We start from the raw sequence: 20,223 nt of genomic DNA on the forward strand, positions 1-20,223 counted from the left end.
AGTTACTGAGCTAATTTTATTAAGGCACAAAGTGTTTGAGGATATGATTCACATTTTCTTTTTAAAGATTGGCTGGTCTACTTGAAAAAAAGCCAATGAATTTGGAGTCACCACTCCCAACATTCTGAATTTACAAACTCTCCCATTTCCTAAAAATGGGGGCTTCTCCCAGGTTTTAGGCAATCCTTTTTTGTCCCCATAGACCACTGCCACCACACAGATCCTCCAGGCTGTATTGGGAAGATGCTTATGGTAATTATAGGTGAAGACATGGAAAAGGAAAACAGTGTTAGCAATCCTAGTTTCTTCCTTACAGAATATAAACTAATTTCCACAGGAAGGGAAGGAAAGGGTGGGACAAACTGAGAGAGGAGCATTGACATATATTACACTACCATGTATAAAACAGAGAGGTAGTGGGAAGCTGCTGTAAAGCACAGAGAGCTCAGCTCCAGGCTCTGCGATGACCTACAGGGGTGGGATGGAGGGGTAGGAGGTGGGAGGCAGGTTCAAGACGGGGGAGACATATGTATGTGAATGTTAAGTCACTTCAGTCAGGCCCAGCTCTTTCAGACCCCATGGACTGTAGCCCACCAGGCTCCTCTGTCCATGGGATTCTCAAGGAAAGAATACTGGAGTGGGTTGCCATGCCCTCCTCCAGCAGATCGTCCCTATCCAGGGATCAGATCCATGCCTCCTGCATTGGCAGGTAGGTTATTTACCACTAGCACCACCCGGGAAACCGGAATGTATGTTCACATTTAGCTGATTCACTTTGTTGTACAGCAGACACTAAGACAACATTGTCAAGCAATTAGACACCAATAATAAAATAAATAAAATTTGTAAATTAAAAATGCTATTGTATTGATTTTTTATTATAAAATTAATATATTTGCATTGTAAAAACTTTTGTAAATACAGAAAGGTAGTGGGGAAAAAAGTACTGTGACCAAATAACCATATCTTGCCAAAACCAAATGTCTTCTGTGAAAATTTTGATGAAGATTGTTGGGGTGTAATGAGCAGAATGATCTGAGAGGGGCCCCGGGAGTTCACTCAGGGCAACCTGGGCAGTGGGCCAGCTGGAAACAGCCCTCTTTCTGCAGGCATAAGGGCTGCATTTGAGGGAGGCTTCTCTCCCTGACAGAAGGGCTTCCCGTGGGCCTGGGAGCCTCCAGGTGCTGGGCAGCTGGCTCTCTCTGACAGTCCCAGAAGCAGCTGACACCTGAACCCAGACTGAATGGTTAGTCCCCTGTCTAGTAGGATTCCTCTCCGACTTATAAGAAAGGAGCATCGTGACACACGGAGAGGTCGCTTGAATGACAGACGCGGGCACTGTTGAGGACGCCCAGCCTGAACTTCTGTGGGATGATTAACAGTTAGGAACCCTTTCATTTTCTCACTTGCATCTGTTTTCTTCCTTAATGTTTACTCCTTACTACATACTGTACTGCCTTGTAGAATATGCCCAACCCTGTGCTACCCCATGGACTGCAGCACGCCAGGCTTCTCTGTCCTTCACTAGCACCTGGAGTTTGCTGAAACTCAAGCCCATTGAGTCAGTGATGCCCTCCAACCATCTCATCCTCTGTTGCCCCTTCTTCTTCTGCCTTCAATCTTGCCCAGCGTCAGGGTCTTCTCCTTGAGTCAGCTCTTTGCATCAGGTGACCAAAGTACAGGAGCTTCAGCTTCAGCTTCAGGATATGCCCTTACCTACTGCGATAGCCAGTTTTACGTGTCAACCTAGGGCTAGGCGTAGCACCGAGACACTCAGTCAGACACTACTGCAGCTGTTGTTGTGAAGATTATTTTGTAGATGTGATGAACACCCACAACCAATTGACTTTAAGTAAAAGAGATTACCCCAGATAATCTGCGTAAGCACCATCTAGTCAGATGAAAGAACTTACAGCCGAAAACAGCGTTCCCTGAAGATGAAATCCTGCCTGTGGACTGCAGGGTCAGACCCTGCCCCAGAGCATCCACCCTGTCCTGATGGCTTGTCTTATGGATTTCAGTCTCACCACAACTGCATAACCGTGTGAGCTAATCCCTTGAAATCCATCTCCATCATCTGTCCATCTATGTCTGACTGGTTCTGTTTCTCTAGTGGACTCTCACTGATAATTCACCTTGAATCAGAGCTATATAATTTCATTTCCAAACTTAAGTATGAGAAATTATCTATTTAGAGAAGGTTTATAGAATTGGGGGATTTTTCCTCCAATATTTATTTGCTTCTTCTTTTATTTTGTTTTTCTTATTGAAGTATAGTTGATTTGCAATATTGTGTTAGTTTCAGGAGTAGAGCAAAGAGAGTCAAATGTATATACAAGTGGGTATATATATATTATATATATACATATATCTTTTTCAGATTATCTTCCCTTATAGATTACTACAAAATATCAAATACAGTTCAATTATATAGCTCTGATGCTATAAGTAGGTACTTGCTGGTTTTCTATTTGACCGAGAGCAGTGTGTATATGTTAATCCCAGACCTCTAATTTATCCTTGCTCCACTTTCCCCTTTGTTAACCACAAGTTTGTTTTCTATGTCTGTGGGTCAGTCAAAAATATGGAACACCTCACAAACTTGTGTGTCATCCTTGTGCAGGATCCGTGCAAATATTCTCTGTATTGTTCCAATTTTAGTATATACGCTGCCAAAGCAAGCATGCTTCTTTGTTTTTTATGCCTCCTTTTTTCCCCCCAAATTGCATTCAAGATATCAATATATGAAGATGTCATAGATGTAAATGTAATACTAATAACATAGAATATTTATTAATATGTAATTAATAAATAGAAAAAGGGAAATTTATAGTAGGAAACTAAGAAGGCAAGAATATATTTAGCAACATAGTAAATGCTGAAAGCTGGGAGAAGAACAGGAGGACTGAGATGAATCCTTACAAAATCCCTGGACATTCACCAAGTACAAAGGCTGAGAGGGCCATGTCCTAAGGCAGAAAGAGATGCCCTAGGTGCATAAAGCTAGGAAAGGGTCTAGAGAGCAAAGAGAGTGCGCCAGAAACTCAGAATGCTGGCAGGCAGGCTGCAAAGCAGAAACAGCATCGCCGTGGTTTGGAAAGCTTGTAGCTGGCCTTGTGATGCACAAAGAGATCTAAAGAGTCTGACTGGTACTCAGACCCCAAGCCTTCCGAAGGCAAAGTCCCAACCCCACCTCCACAATGTGTAAAATTCAGTGGTGAACTGAGTCTAACTTAAAATTCTAACTCCACAACAGAGTCCAGGGACAGCTCAGCTACCCATTAGATTAACTCAGTCTCAAACCATCAGATTCATGGGGCATGTCCCTCTTAGGAGGTGGACATGCTTTATCCCATCACAATGTTCAGTGTAAAATTAAAAAAAATCACAAGATATACAAAGAAGTGAGAAAAGAGGACTACATTTAAAAGAGGAAACAGTTCATAGAAACACATATGGCAATGACTCAGATGCTAGAATTATCACTCAGGGATTCTAAAGAATTTGTGATGAAGGATCTAGAGGAAGACGTGGATGACAAGTATAAGCAGATAAAGACTTTCCACATAAGTGGAAACAGTAAAAAGGAAAATGAAATGGAATTATCATGATGGAATTATGTGATGTCAGAGGGGAAGATGCAGTTGATGAGCTTATTAGCAGACTGGACAGAGAAAAGAATCAGAGAAATCAAAGCCAAGTCAATAGATACTTTATTGATAACAGATAGCAAATAAAAAAGTAAAAAAATAAAACAAAATACCCAAGACATATAATATATGATCAAAAAATATAAATAATTGAAATCCCCAAAGGGGAGAAGAAAGATATAGGATAAAAATTATTTTAAGACACAAGATACTAAATTTGAAATTGATGAAGTATGTCAATATACATATCCAAGAAGCTCAGCAAACGACATGATAAGCCTTTAAAAAGTAATTTTAAAGTCACACCTATCACATCAGAGGCAAACTGCTGAAAACCAAAACTGGAAAGAAAACCTTAAAGGAGCCAAAAATAAAACAAACAAACAAAAAACCCCAGCCAGGTCATATGTAAGGAAAGCATGAAAAGAGTGATGACTGAATTTCTCACAGTGAAATAAAGTTTTCAAAAATACAATTTTAAAGAAGTTGTTTATATAAAATTTTATATCTTACCAAAGTTTACATCAAAAAATGGAAGCTAGATTAAGACAATTTCAGTCAAAGGAAACTTCAGATTTTGTAGCCAGAAAATCTGTAGTATAAGAAATGCTAAAAGAACTTCTTCAGGGAACAATATACAATTCCAGAAAAAAGTTCAAGTCTGCAGAAGAAAACAAAAAACAAAAACAGAAAACCATAGAAAGTGCAATGTATGGGTAAAAATAAGAGATTTATTTATTTTTAATATGTGTGTATTTGTATGTACAGACACATATCTATGCTTGTGTTATATATATATATATATATATATATATATATATATATATATATATAACAAATACGGATTTAGGCTACATTCATTCAAAGCAGAGGAATAAAGGAGCACAAGGAGTGGGAGCAGAATAAGTGGAATTATGTATATAATCATGGCATGCCTACATCTTGCAAAGAGTTTGATGATATAATTGGAAATTGAACTGTGGCAAGTTAAAGATACATATTGTAATTTCTAGTGACATTCAAAATATATAAAAATGTATACTTAAGAGATCATAGAAATTAAATAATTACTTGGTTACTTTAAGTAAGGCAGGAAATTAAAAAGAGAAACATATATCAAGATGAAAGAACTAAATACAAGCTATGTTGATGATGACATTAAATATGAATAGACTAAATACCACTTAAAGACTAGATAAATAAGGGCTTCCCTGGTGGCTCAGACAGTAAAGCATCGGCCTGCAGTGAAGGAGACATGGGTCCAACCCCTAAGTCAGGAAGATCCCCTGAGATGGGAATGGCTACCCACGCCAGTATTCTTGCCTGGAGAATTCCATGGCACGTGAATTGAACCCGTGTCCCATGCATTTGTTGGAGAAGACTCTTGGGAGTCCCTTAGACTGCAAGGAGATCAAACCAGTCAGTCCCAAAGGAATTCAGTCCTGAATATTCACTAGAAGGACTAATGCTGAAGCTCCAATACTTTGGCCACCTGATAGGAAGAACTGACTCATTGGAAAAGATCCTGATGCTGGGAAAGGTTGAAGGCAGGAGGCGAAGGAGACGACAGAGGACAAGACAGTTGGATGACATTACCACCTGATGGACATGAGTTTGAGCAAGCTCCAGGAGTTGGTGATAGACAGAGAAGCCTGGCGTGCTGCAGCCCATAGGGTGACAAAAAGTCGGACACGACTGAGAGACTGAACTGAATCCCTGCATTTGCAGGTGGGCTCTTAGGCACTGGCCCCCAGCGAAGTTCTCCTTCAGACTTTATCTCTTCAAATATTGCCTCTCCGACTGTCTTCTTCCAGAATTCTGATGTAAAATGCCTTTTTTTTTCTTTTCTCTATTTCTTTTAACTTCTCTGTTCTCTCTACAACGTGGAGCTCCCTCACCACCCTGATCACCTTATTTTCTCTCTTGTACCAATTAAGAGTCCCAGAATCCTCTAAAAACTGAGAACAGAGAATCCTCTAAGACTGACCCCAAACAAATAAAAAACCAACAAACCTCAGACTAGATAGAGAAGAAAATGGAAGAGTGAAGAAAAAGTTAATATGATGAATCACTGAAAACGCAACACAGAGAAGTAGTAGAAGCTGTAACTTCCACATCGATAGAGGAAATGCAGCCAGCACTAGCGATCAAACAAGCAGCAGGAAAGTTCGATAGGGGACAAGATGAATCAACTACATTGATAAATGGAAAATACCAAATATGCCAGAAATTCAAGGAAATATATTGTGCTTAAATGACCTACTAAAAATAAACAATGGTGTATTTTTTTAAATGTCTTGTGGAATATAGTTACAGTGCTCATTAGAGAGAAGTTTATGTTTGAAATGCATTTCCTTTTATTTACTTATTTGATGACATTTACTTATTCTTATTTATTTATTTTTATTTTTTAAAATATAAATTTATTTCTTTTAATTGGAGGTTAATTACTTTACAATATTGTATTGGTTTTGCCATACATCAACATGAATCCGCCACGGGTGTACACGTGTTCCCCATCCTGAACCCCCCTCCCTCCTCCCTCCCCGTACCATCCCTCTGGGTCGTCTCAGTGCACCAGCCCCAAGCATCCAGTATCATGCACCGAACCTGGACTGGCGACTCATTTCATATATGATATTATACATGTTTCAATGCCATTCTCCCAAATCATCCCACCCTCGCCCTCTCCCACAGAGTCCAAAATACTGTTCTATACATCTGTGTCTCCTTTTAAAAAAGAGAAAGACTGGAAACAAGTCAGCCAAAAATAAATTTCATAAACTAGAAGAATGAAGTAAACTTAAAGAAATTGGAAAGAAGACATGAAATACAAAACAAAAAATTAAAATGAAATGGAAGTTATATTACTAAAAAGACCAATCCTATAGGAAAAAAAAATCTCAACAAGTACAAATAATAAACAGGAATGAGGAAAAAGACATGACTACAGCTAAACTGAGTTCTTTTTATTGATAATCTTTTTTCTTTTAATTCTGATGGTTTGTGAAATATTTCATTACATTCTGCTTGAGTGTGTGTGCTAATTTGCTTCAGTCGTGTCCGACTCTTTGAGACCCTATGAACTGTAGTCTACCAGGCTCCTCGTCCATGGAATTCTCCAGGGAAGAATACTGGAGTGGGTTCCCATGCCCTTCTCCAGGGGATCTTCCCAACCCAGGGATCAAACTCGAGTCTTCTCCTGCATTGGCAGGCAGGTTCTTTACCACTAGCACCACCCGGGAAGCCCCATATTACATTCTATAGTGGTTTAAATTACAGTGTTTCTAATATTAATAATACTCAGTATATGCTCTTGTCCCTGATGTCCCTGAACATATCTCTTCTACAGTGTTTACTCAAAATGTTGGTATTTTCTTTGATGTACTTTTATTTTTTAGTTTTCATTTTATTTTTTTAATTTTATTGAAGTATAGTTGATTTACAATGTTGTGTTTAATTTCTGCTGTACAGCAAAGTGACCAAGCTATACAGATACACTCTTTTTCATATTCTTCTCCATTATGGTTTATCACAGGATACTGAATGAAGTTGCTTGTGACCTCATTGCTTATCCATCCTATATATAATAGTTTGCATCTGCTAATCCCAAACTTCTAGCCCTTTTAAATCATAAGAGAATCCTTTAAATGAAGAAGGCAGCACTTTGGTCTTCTCTCACAGCTCAAGGTGGGCCCTGCAGCCTACTGGGGTGGGGACAGAAAATCTAGTGTTCCTCAACATCCAGAGGGCACTTTCTGCTAGATATGGGCACTGCTACTGCTCAAAGCCAACTAGGTTATGGGACTTCGTGTCAAGCTCTGAGCCAGAAGTGCCTACATAGCACCTGCTTACATCTTTCCTCTTCCAGCAGGGAGGTTGTCATCCCTGTATTACAGGTGTGGAAACAGATGCTCAAGGACCTCAACTAGCACAGTCACGATTGCCCACCTATTTAGTGGGGAAACCGTGTTTCAAACTCAGGTAACAGTTCAAAACTTATCCTAAAAGTGCAGCTACTTTCATGGTTTCCCCCACGTGTGTGCAGGGAGCTGGAATGAGGAGAGAGACACGAAGAAGTGGCAGAGCACCATTTAAGCCTTCCTTCACTCTTTTCAAAAGGTGAATTTCTAGCTTTGTCCACCTGGCATGGGAGATCTTCCTGCTATTAAATGGGCCCCCTTGGCACTGGAGCATTCAGGTTTCACACATAGATTTCACTTTGAAACAGATGGAAAGATATTCAAATTGGTAATTCATAGCTAATACTAAATTAGTTTCATTCTCTGTTAAAGCTTAACAGACCTTTTTCATATTAGTAAAATGTATTTCTTTTAATTTTTCCTTTAAAAATATAAACTAGTAACTCAAGTATATATTTCACTTTCAAAGTCACATTTATTTGATTTGCTTCTTATTTTTAATTCCGTGATCCCATATGCTTGCAAGATTAACAAATACTACTGAAATGTGTTTGGATCACAAGGCACTTACTTTAGATAAATGTCATTCTGTGGCTTAGGATTATGGTCATAATTCCTGTTTTTAATGGTACCTGTTTAAGCCCTCCTTGGATTGGCTCGATAGTCTTGGGGATTGTATGTAATAAAAACTCACAAAGTAGCTCATTCAAAAGCCAGTTCCGATGTGTATATCCCTATGGCTGAGTTCATATCTAAATCAAAATCTTTATATCAAATATCAGTGAAAAGAGATGAACCAGCACGCAAAATTGAGTTTAAATAATGAGAATGTTATTCAAAAAGCAGACATCAAAACGCACTTAAATCAAATGTGTTCCCATGACTTTCAGCTTATAGGTATTTTTTAGAGCCAAAATGGTATAAAACACACAAAGAAACATATAGTCTGTTGCATGCACACTTCAGATTCAGAAACCAAGCTAATACTTCCAGCAAGAAGGAGCAAGAATGAAACACTTCTAGGCTACATGTCATAAACATACCTGTAATAAACATATAACCTTAGTAACAATACCCAGAAAGTGTTAAAATGCACTGTTGAGATTGAGCACAGGAGAGATAGCAATGTGGAAAACAGATATGGACACACACATAATAAATATTTCAGAGATCTCCAGTCATTGGGATTCTGCACACGTCTCCTGTACCTAAAGATAAGATCCGTGGAAAATGAAACTCTGGTTAGATAACACGAGGCCTTATTCATTAATACTTACTAAAAGTTGAGATGGTGTTTGAGCATTGCCTGCCTGAAAGCAAAATGTCAGCATTTAAAACAAAGTACTCTAGATTTGGAAAAACACGCAAGACAGCAGAGCCTTGGGTCAGACAGAGTAATAGGTATAACAGAGTGATTGTCCTTAAGTAAACTTAGAGATGACCTTAATATAGATGGCACATTGATATCTGAACAGTGGAGCAGACTATTAAAATCATGAATAGAAGAGAGAATTTAAATTTACTACAAAATTTTAGAAGGCAATAGAAAAAGAAAAGACCAAGGACAACTGACTGTAGATGAACTATTGCAGAAAATCCACTTAAGAATTCAGAAAAGTAGAAGATGGAATAATAAAAGGATGCCTATGAAACCAGTACCGTATTTTCCAAGAGATCCGTTTTATAAACAGAAAGCGATGGCATGTAATGGGTCCAGCCAGTGAAATAAAAGGCTATTTAGGGCAAGTACATACTGTGCCCTGCACAGTCCTCACTGGTTTCTAGGTTGAGAACAGATTATATTAACAATTCCAGAGTGGGTTTGATTTTCATCGATTTCCTGTTTGGCAATTTGACTCCCATTTGTGGCATATCAACTTTTGGAACTAAAGGCCACAAACGAACCCTCAGACAGGAACATTCTTCTGGGCAGGGCCAGTGGAGGACATAGGCACTTCCTTGTCCTCCTTTCCTCCTCACACCTGACAGCTAGCTCAGCAGTCCCCAGTGGTCGGCTCCCAACATCACTGCAACGCTGTGGACCCTGAGACCAGCCAGAGGAATGGGCAGGAGAAAACAGAAAAGAGCAAAGAGGGAGCGAATACCTGTATTTTTTTAATTTTTAAAAATTTCTCCCAACCATATTGCTGTTTGTAATTTACTATTCCCACTACCACTCTCATACAGGTGTTTAAAAAAATGGGATTTCATAAATTGGTTAGAAAACATATTTTTCAGTATTAGGGTTTTGGATTCTTAACTTACCTTCTGGCTATACAATCATCAAAACAAAATACAGTCACAGCCATACAAAAATGTGTAGCTGAAGAACATTACAGTACACAGTCTCACAGTGTCTCTTTTTTAAATTGGGGTATATATGCTTTAAAACCGTCTGTCTACAATGCAGGAGACCTGGGTTCGATCCCTGGGTTGGGAAGATCCCCTGGAGAAGGAAATGGCAATCCACTCCAGGACTATTGCCTGGAAAATCCCATGGATGGAGGAGCCTGGCAGGCTACAGTCCATGGGGTCGCAAAGAGTCGGACACGACTGAGCGACTTCACTTTCACTTTCATGCTTTAAAATGTTGTGTTAGTTTCTGCTGTACAGCAGTGAAACAGCTATATGTTTACATTTATCCCCTCTTTTTTGGATTTCCTTCCCATTTAGGTCACCACAGAGCACTGAGTAAAGTTCCTTGTGCTCTACAGTAGATTCTCAGTTATCTATTTTATACATAGTATCAATAGTGTAGATATATTAATCCCAATCTCCCAATTTATCTCACCCCTCCCTTCTTCCCTTAGTGTTTATATGTTTATTTTCCATGCCTGTTTCTATTTCTGCTTTGCAAATAGTTTCACCTGTACCTTCTTTCAAGACTCCCCATATATGTGTTAGTAGACAATATTTGTCTCTTTCCTGACTTATTTCACTCTGTATTACAGAGTGCAAATGACATGATTTCATTCCTTTCAATGGCTCAGTTAGTATCACATCCTGTGTTTTCAAAAATGTGAACTTTCTTTTGATCAGCCAACTGGCTCTAAGGAAATTCCTTGAGTCTTTCCTAAATTTTCAAGGAAACCAAGATACTAACGGATAATAGAACTGTGCTCATGTGCCCGTGTAATGAGCCCTCACACAGGGAGAAGGCAGGATATAGAGTATCCTGTGTGTGTCACCTTGCTGTACAGATGATGAAGCCAAATTCTAGAAATGCTGGCTCACATGGTCCCTGTCTTCTTACTCGGTGTGATGCTGTGTAACCCATGAACCTGGTCATGAAAGCCTTCTTGAAACAGAAAGAAATCATTCCATTTGTGAGAGAATATCATCAACTTAAAAAAATGAAAAATCCCCAATGTTCTCACAGTTCCACCCCTATTTCATTCTTTTTTTTTTTTTTTAAATTTTGCCAAATATCAAAATGAATCCGCCACAGGTATACATGTGTTCCCCATCCTGAACCCTCCTCCCTCCTCCCTCCCCATACCATCCCTCTGGGTCATCCCAGTGCACCAGCCCCAAGCATCCAGTATCGTGCATTGAACCTGGACTGGCATCTCGTTTCATACATGATATTTTACATGTTTCAATGCCATTCTCCCAAATCTTGCCACCCTCTCCCTCTCCCACAGAGTCCATAAGACTGTTCTATACATCAGTGTCTCTTTTGCTGTCTCGTATACAGGGTTATCGTTACCATCTTTCTAAATTCCATATATATGCGTTAGTATACTGTATTGGTGTTTTTCCTTCTGGCTTACTTCACTCTGTATAATAGGCTCCAGTTTCATCCACCTCATTAGAACTGATTCAAATGTATTCTTTTTAATGGCTGAGTAATACTCCATTGTGTATATGTACCATAGCTTTCTTATCCATTCATCTGCTGATGGACATCTGTTGATGGACATCTATTTCATTCTTAAAGGTGCCCATAGACCCACATGATATGGTGACAAGGGACTGTCTATAGTGCAGCAAAGCGTGGGGCCCATATCAACAAAGTCTTCACATCGTGGACTCATGTTCAAACTGAGGGCTCAGCATCTCAGAGTTTGACCATTGAGTATCATTCTGAATTTGGCAAGAAAAGAATAGTAAAAGATGAAAGGGGGTACATTTAGTGATCAAAGAGTTTCTGTGTTTTGAAAGGCAAGATTACTCCATGTTAAGGAATGGGGCAAAATCGCTGGTGTGGATGGAATTATGCCTCAAGAAAACTGAAAGGAAAAGCAATTCTACATCAGGCAGAGAAAGACCTATAACTTGATCCCCATGGCCTGTGAGTGTCATGTTGAAATTTGTAAGACAAGGAGCACAGGAAATCTGACCACATTCCCATGAACCCTGCTGTTGGTTCAGCTCCTTTCCTGGATATTATGTGAGGGTTTAGTTTAAGACAGAGCTGGATGGCGGCATCAGTAGCCTCGACTCAAAAACTTACATGTGAGTTAGAGGTCACTGGTCAGGCCTGGGAAATAAACAAATTACAAATATTTGCAAATCTGTCTGCAGGTCAGATGGAAGACAGTTTGGATTTTGCTTCAGACATGAAGCTGGAGTGTAAAATGACAAGGCCTGAAATCAACTCCTATCACAGAAGTGCTGGGAGGTGCTTGGGAAAAGCATGGAACTGAGTAATTAGCAAGAATTGCTGGATATAAGGAAAAAGCAAAGGGTGCCACGGTGATGTGAGGAACCCTGGGCAGTTTGTAAAGCATTTCTACATCCATCAGCATAACTAGTTCTCACTCCATGCCTATCACTCAAAGAAGAGAAAGGGGCTCTGCAGAGCCAGGTCAACAGGCCCCATCACTAGAGTATGCACACATCATCAGAAACCCTGGAGAAGGTTTTCACAGGTAACCATCTCCGGGGTCTTGTGGTCCAAGCGATACTCTAGAGGTGGGAACTGTGAATCTGAATGGTCAAAATCCATTTTGATGACTCTGATGATTCATAGGCATAAGAAGACAAAAAGGAACAGAGAAATGGGAAGTACTGGAGCCCATTAGATCAATGAGGAAATTCTATTACATGTTAAAGAAAAATGCTCACCAAGACCTATGTTCAAAAAATTATGAGTAATAATACATTTCTTTTTCAGTATGTCATTACAGTGGCAAGGAACATGGATGATGTCAGAGAGGGTTTGTTTTTCCTTGTCTAATAGTAAAAGTGTTGAAGGGAGGAAGCCAATTCTGACGCCATGTTGGAACTGTTTCCTTGCTGTGCTTTTCACTGCTTTCGTTATTATAATCATACGAATGGCCTGCCTCAGAGAATTCTGCCCCTCTGCCTGACTGTCAAGCTAAAGCTGCCTTTGTTCGGAGCCCTGTAGCTTGTGGATGTCAGGAAGGAAGAAATTAATACATCCTCTGCCTGAGGTTTGCCATTCTGGGAGATGTTTACAAGAGTAATGGCCTTTTTACTTTGCTTCCTCACCTCCCCCCATCTCTGATGTATAAAACCTCCTGGCATCCAGACTCTGATAAGATGGTTATTTTGAGGGGCTAGCCTGTCATTTCTCAGTCTGCTGGCTCCTCAAATAAAGTCTCTTCCTTGCCTCAACGCCCCATCGCTTGGATTCATTGGCCTGTCGTGCGATGTGCAGAGCAAGCCTGGACTCGGTAATGAAAGGAAAACAACCCCACGCACTTATCATCAGTAGTGATGGATGAAATGAGAGGGTCATGTCTGGTTGTTCAACATCCCAGAGACAAAGTTGGCTAAGGAGAGTAACAAAGGCGCATCCAGGAGGAAACTCCTGGCAAAAGGTCCATCGAAGGACAAGGATGCTTTAGACCAGATTCTCTAACGTGAGTGAGTGTTAGAATCGCCTGAGGTTGTTAGAGGGTGAGCTCTGATGCAGGAGGTCTGGGGCAAGGCCTGAGAGTCTGCATTTGCCACCCGCTTCTAGCTGATGCACAAAGACCCAGCACACACGCTGGGGTGTAGTCAGGTGTTCCCAGCAGCACAGCAGTAGATATCTACCAGGAAGGCAGACAGCGTGCAAAGACCCAGGCTTGGAGCCCAGCTTTCATGGGGATCCACTGACCACTGCAGAAGGAGCCTGGTCTCTCAGTATGGACACAGAACTCAATCTGTTTCTGATGCAAATTTCTGTAACTGACAATCCCAGATTCCAATCATAAAATTAACTACACAGGAAGGCTGGGCACTAAATGACAGAAAAGACTCCATCGGGGCAGCATTCACATCACATGATATCTATTATAATGCAAAGAGAAACCAGGCACTGATGCCACCGCACGAAAATTTAAAAGAGCAGGTGAGTGGTTCAAGGGTTCAACCTTTGCCAACATTAAAAAAAAAAAATCTAATAAAATCATTTTACTTAATAAAAAAAAAAAAAAAAACCCTAAATAATAAGCTTCCCTGGTGGCTTAGATGGTAAAGAATCTGTCTGCAGTGCAGGAGACCGGGATTCAGTCCCAGGGTTAGAAGATCCCCTTGAGGAAGAAATGGCAACTCACTCCAGTATTTTTGCTTGGAGAATTCTGTGGACAGTGGAGCCTGGCAGGCTTCAGTTCATTGGGTTGCAAAGAGTCAGACACAACTGAGCGACTAACAACATATACAAAGAGAATAATATCTCTGGGAGGAAATTAATAATAACAAAACCTGTAATAACCTCATCAATGAAACAAGGATCCAGTGGAAAGGATACAAAAAAGGTCACAGATCATAGACATTTAGCTGGAAATTACCTTGAAATCATCTAATTTTTACCCACACATTCTTTTCTGATCAGAAAGTGAGGGCCATGTCTGAGCCAAAAGCATATAATTTTCATGACAAAATCTGGGCTGTAACTCTTAACACTACACATTTTTCCTAACATAAATGCTAATCAACACACTGATTTTTTTAATGGATGTTCATAAGTATAGGTTAATTATATTATGTATTCATGTTGGAAAATGTTTTCTATGTTTATTGTTTCATACAATATTTTATTTGCATCAGTTAATTAAAGAAAAAAGAGAACGTATAATCCATAACTAGCTGGATTACCAAAAGAATGAAAGTCCACAGTCTTTATCACAGAAAACTAAATTTGCCATTTGGTAAGTCTTTCCCCAATTCTAATAAGGCCTCCAAATAACATTATCTCTACATAACACACATCTATTATTGAAATCTCATAAGACTCATCAGCGATAATAATGACTAAAAAAATCTTAAGAGGCTGGAATTTAAGACCATTCAAAAAGCAATGTTCTGTTAAAAAAAAAAATCAACATTCTCTGATTTACAAACCAGGGTTTTCTTTCATGCATTTGCAAAGATTTTGGAGCATGAGCTTGAGCTGAAAGTTAAACATCTATTTGCATTTGGTTTAGGAAATCCTTGTCACCTTTCCATGAAATTTCAGCTGTCTCAGTGGATTTGGTGAAGATCAAAGTCCCCAAGCTCAGCGAGCGCATTTCAATCCCCGCCAACAGTCAATCATTTGATTCTGGAGCACAAACAGCTGATCCTGGTGCAGCACTGCCCACACAGCTACGACTTCACACATCCTTGTTTTCACCTGCTTCCATCTACTGGGATGCGTGGGGTCCAGGTACTCAGAGCCTTTGCAAAACTGATACAAGGAGAAATGAAAACGCAGACTCCTGCTCAGAAAACACTGACAAGCCTTTCCCTTCTCCTCTTGCCCGGTGAGCAAGTGACACTGTGTCTTGCTGTCAGGCCAGGACTCACATCATCCCTGATCTCTACACCTCAGATCCACACCAGGGACTTTGGGGACCGCTTGACCACCCCGGGGAGAGGCGGGGGCCATTTCACTTCTGTCTCCTCTCCTTCAACTGCACCACATAACCTCATGACATTATACATCATCACATGTTCAGGAAAAATTACTTTATGAATATCACCTGGTCAATATCTACATTGGTCATAACATCTTTAAAAGAAGGAATATGTTTGTAATTAACCCCACATATGGATCAGGATGGGAAGAGTTTTGATAAGCATTGATGGATGTCATAAATTTCAGCTAGTCATGATAAAGCAAAATTGTAGTGAAATTGCCATTTTTAGAGCAATAGACTTCTCCCTGTTGGAATCATGGAGACTCTTTACTTGTGTTTTACTACAGGTTAATATTCATTTTGATATTTGGCAAAACTAATACAATTATGTAAAGTTTAAAAATAAAATAAAATTAAAAAAAAAGATTGATAAAATGTTTGATTAGAAAAGTAAAAAACAATAATTTAATATATATAATTACAGTACAGAATGCTTATAGTCTAATCTTTCATTCTCCCATAATCTAAACAAAACAATAATAATATTTTTTTTCCAGGAGTGCTATTCAAATTTGTTCTATTCTACATGTGGAAAATATTTGAAAAGAAAAATAACTGCATCAGAACAAAGGAAATTATTTTGACCAAGGGTGAAGAAGAAAAACTTTATTCTCATAAATAAGAAAGTGAAACCATTTATGTGAAAAAAAAGAAATCACAGTCAATTATTATGATTCTGTAGTCTTACTTTCAAGAGCCAGATTTTCCATCTTAATAATTAGAACTCAAGACTATATTTACATGGAAAAAAAAAGACTCTGGCAAGTTATTTCATGCAACATATCACAGCCCTGCTGTTGTAGCCCTCTCCACTTCTCTGAACCATTTTTCAAAGACTATGAAAATAATGATTATTCACAATGGAATTGTAATCTATCAACAATTCACTTTTTCCATGGGAATAATCAATGAAGAAACAGCAATCTAACCTGAAGCTCTCATCTCCAAAAATATGACTTTGATATTTTGGCAATCAATCCAGTACAATTAATGTTTTATTCATGCTTTCTCGCCAAACAAAATGAAAAAGTAAACAATAATGAATTACCATCCTTTTCAGACATAAGGTATCTCATCTAAGAAAAAAAATTTTTTTAATAGAAGCTTATAATTTTTGAAATCATCTTTAAAAATGAATATGATGTTATCAAATGTGTGAAAATGATGAAGTACAGGTCTTGGAACCTAGCACCTATAATCATCTCAAAACCATTTTCATCACTAACTTTTAAAAATAATGGATACATTATATTATTTTGTCCTCTGGTGGCCTATGTCTGGATAATAGTGGCAAAATGTCTGTACCAGTGGACTGTCTCTATTTTTAATCCCCCACTATAAATTAATACACCCCTTTCCCTCTATCCACCAACCTATTTTAGGATCCAAAAATAAATCTAAATATGAATTCCTCTTTCCCAGAGTTGAATGCATGGGGACTGGTAAGCAGTTTCTGCTGTTTTTTTAAGGCAGCCACAAGAGTGATCTGAAGCCCCAGGGCACCTAAGAAGTAGACTCAAGATTAAACAGTTTCCATACCTAATGGAAAGGTCATACCTGGAGCCAAATGCCTGGATTCTTATACTGTGTTTGCAGTTTACTCAGAAATATGAAAAGAAAGTGAAAGTTAGTCACTCAGTCATGTCTGACTCGTCGTGACCCTATGGACTGGAGCCCACCAGGCTCCTCTGTCCATGGAATTCTCCAGGCTAGAACATTGGAGTGGGTTGCCATTTCCTTCTCCAGGAGATATATACACAAAGAATATTAACAGAATGTTGGACAATGACACTTTGGAGAAGGTGAGTTTCCAAAATCGCCTCAGTGATGCTCCACCGTTGGAACCTCTCTCTATCCAGACTTGGGCACATTCACCATTCACAAGTATCTGTAGGATTTCCACCCAGTGCACTGAAGAGGGGATTCAATCCTTGCTGATAAATTTGAAGACTCTGTGAGCACCAAGGAAGTTAGCTACACTCTCAGATTTCTCATACATAAAGTGGTGGGAATAACAGCCCTGTCATCACAGAATCACCGAGAAGAGTAAATGAGATGACAGATTCAAAGGCTCAGCACAGTGCTGGGACAGAAATGTGCTGACAGGTAGCATAGCTGGCAATACCAACAATGGTATCACTTGCCATTATTCTGAATAACATGTCTCAACGTCAAAAATATGGCAAAACTAGCAAGAGACCATACCTTGTGTCTTACCTATTTTAAAACAAAAATTCTTATAGTTATTAACTTTTCCCTCCCTTTTTTATTGAGATATAATTGTATTATGTTTAAGGTATACAGCATAATGAGTTGACTCACATGCATCATGAATAATTAAGTTTACAGAATACCCATCACTTCATATAAGTACAAAGTAAGAAAAATAGAAAAAGAAATTTGTGATAAGAACTCTGATTTACTCTCTTAACAACTTTCAGATATAACACACAGCAGAGTTACTTATATTAATCATGTACATTGCATTCCTAGTACTTAGGATTCTGGCTTAACAGGTGGCTCAGTCATAAAGATTCCACCTGCCAATGCAGGAGATGCGGGTAGGATCCTTGGGTCGGGAAGATCCCCTGGAGAAGGAAATGGCAATCCATTCCAGTATTCTTGCCTGGGAAATCCCACGGACAGAGAAGCCTGGTGGGCTGCAGTCCACGGGATCTCAAAAGAGTCAGACATGACTTTAGTGACTAAACAACAACCAACAGTTTATTGTTCTATAATTGGAGTTTATACCTTTGACCGTTTTCATCTACCTCCCACTCCTCCCCCAATTTCTGCCTTTGGTAACCACCAATCTGATCTCTTTTTCTATGAGTTTGTTTGCTGGCTTTTAACTGAACCACAACACTATGTTAGTTTCTGATGCACAATGCATGGACGATGCTTCTACATTTCAAAGAAATCACCATGATAAGTCTAGCTATCATAAGTCACCATACAAAGGTATTACATGATTTTTGATCATATTCCCCATACTGTACATTTCATGCCATTGCTTTACTTATTTAGTAACTGAAAGTCTGCACCTCTTAATCTCCCTCACCTATTTCTCTCATCCCTCCTACTCCTCTCTGTTAAGATAACTTTTTGAACACTGTGCTACAATCAAGAGTTCTGCACAAACACTATAAGTCTCATTTCTTAGATAAGCAAACAACTTGGAGGGTCCATTTCTTATCCAAGCCATCCAGTTACCCCGGGTAGGGACCAGGGTCCTTCTCTTTCCTCACTTCTGCCTCTAAAAGATATATTCTACACAGCCTATTAAGAGGAGGTGGAAATGAATCTGAATCAGTTCAGAAAGTTATCTTAAAAGAGAGTAGAGGGGATGAGAGAAATAGGTAAGAGATTAAGAGGTGCAAACTTTCAGTTACTGCTGCTGCTGCTAAGTCGCTTCAGTCGTGTCCGACTCTGTGTGACCCCATAGATGACAGCCCACTAGGCTCCGCCGTCCCTAGAATTCTCCAGGCAAGAACACTGGAGTGGGTTGCCATTTCCTTCTCCAATGCATGAAAGTGAAAAGTGAAAGTGGCTAAACAAGTAAATTAATGGTATCAAATGTACAGTATGGGGAATATGATCAATAAAAAGAAGTCATCATTCTTATTTAATCTGAGTGCTTGCTTTGTGCAGTCACCGTCGGGGTGCTGGGGACACAGCAGCAGAGAGTGAAGCCACGCAGATCTCTGTCCTCCAGGAGCTTCCCCTCCAGAGAGGATAAACACAGAGACACATCCTGGGCCCCAGGTATTATCATGCTCAGAAAGGAAGCACGGTAGGAGAGACCGGGCTGGGTGCTGGAGACAGGACCCTAAGGGGGTTTCAGGAGGAGACAACCAAGGGCAGAGTGAGAGTTGAGTGAAGCCCTGGATTTTCTCAGGCTCAGAGAAAAGTTTGGGGCACTTCTTCCATTTTTTTCAATGCCCCCTTTCACATAAAGAATTATCTTTTAGAGGAAGATTTTCTTAAAATATATTTATTTATTTGCATCGAGTCTTAATTGCGGCATGCCAGATCTTTTTTTTCCCACATGGGCTTCTCTCTAGTTGTGGCTCATGGGCTTAGCTGCTCTGCTTCATGTGGGATCTTAGTTCCCTGACAAGGGATCGAACCCATGCCTCCTGCATTGTGAGGCAGATTCTTAATCACTGGACTGCCAGGGGTGTCCCTCATAAAGAGTTCTCTGACTTTCTAAGTTCTTTGACACTACCCTCAATTTCACAAGTGTGATATGAATAAATAGAATTCCAGGGTTTTGACAAGCAGTACAATAACTGGAAAAAAGGCATGACCATCTTCCAGTCCAGTGACCTGATAAGGGGACCTGGTAAGGGGGTCCTGATAAGGGGACAGTGCCCAGGGAGGTGAAGGTTCCTTGCATACACCTGGGGCTGGAGGAGGCGATAAAATGCTCGGCTTTGGACTTCCACTTTCTGTCTGGTTCATTCTACACCCCGTCCATGGTGACAAAGGTTCTCCTGCTGACTGACATCTCACATATGTAGCAAGAGGGAAAGTCTGTGATACAAAGATTCCTCCTCACATCTCTGTTAGGGAATTAGCTGAAAGCCTGATTCCAACCAGTGATGTTCTCAGGGAGAAAAAACACAGCTACAACATATTAAAGAAAGCAAATGTAGGCAGGGTCAGGATTTCAGCTGACTAAATTCACATGCAAAAACAAAAGACAACCCTCTCGAGGTTCACCATGATTACTAACTTTAATAATCATCTAAAACCTCCTGTCGGGGAGACGGGATAAAGGATGGAATAAAAGAA

At 39.7% G+C, this 20,223-nt stretch overlaps 1 protein-coding gene and 1 non-coding gene across 2 annotated transcripts in view; both read right to left on the reverse strand.

The window, feature by feature from the left end:
- The window catches only part of DSCAM (DS cell adhesion molecule), an 859,941-nt gene that overhangs the window by 535,192 nt on the left and 304,526 nt on the right, over nt 1-20,223 (reverse strand).
- LOC113899849 lies at nt 2,579-2,685 on the reverse strand. Its single transcript, XR_003513018.1, has one exon. It is a non-coding gene; the product is annotated as a U6 spliceosomal RNA (small nuclear RNA).

This window comes from Bos indicus x Bos taurus, chromosome 1 (genome assembly GCF_003369695.1).
Source record: "Bos indicus x Bos taurus breed Angus x Brahman F1 hybrid chromosome 1, Bos_hybrid_MaternalHap_v2.0, whole genome shotgun sequence".
Lineage (NCBI taxonomy): Eukaryota > Metazoa > Chordata > Mammalia > Artiodactyla > Bovidae > Bos > Bos indicus x Bos taurus.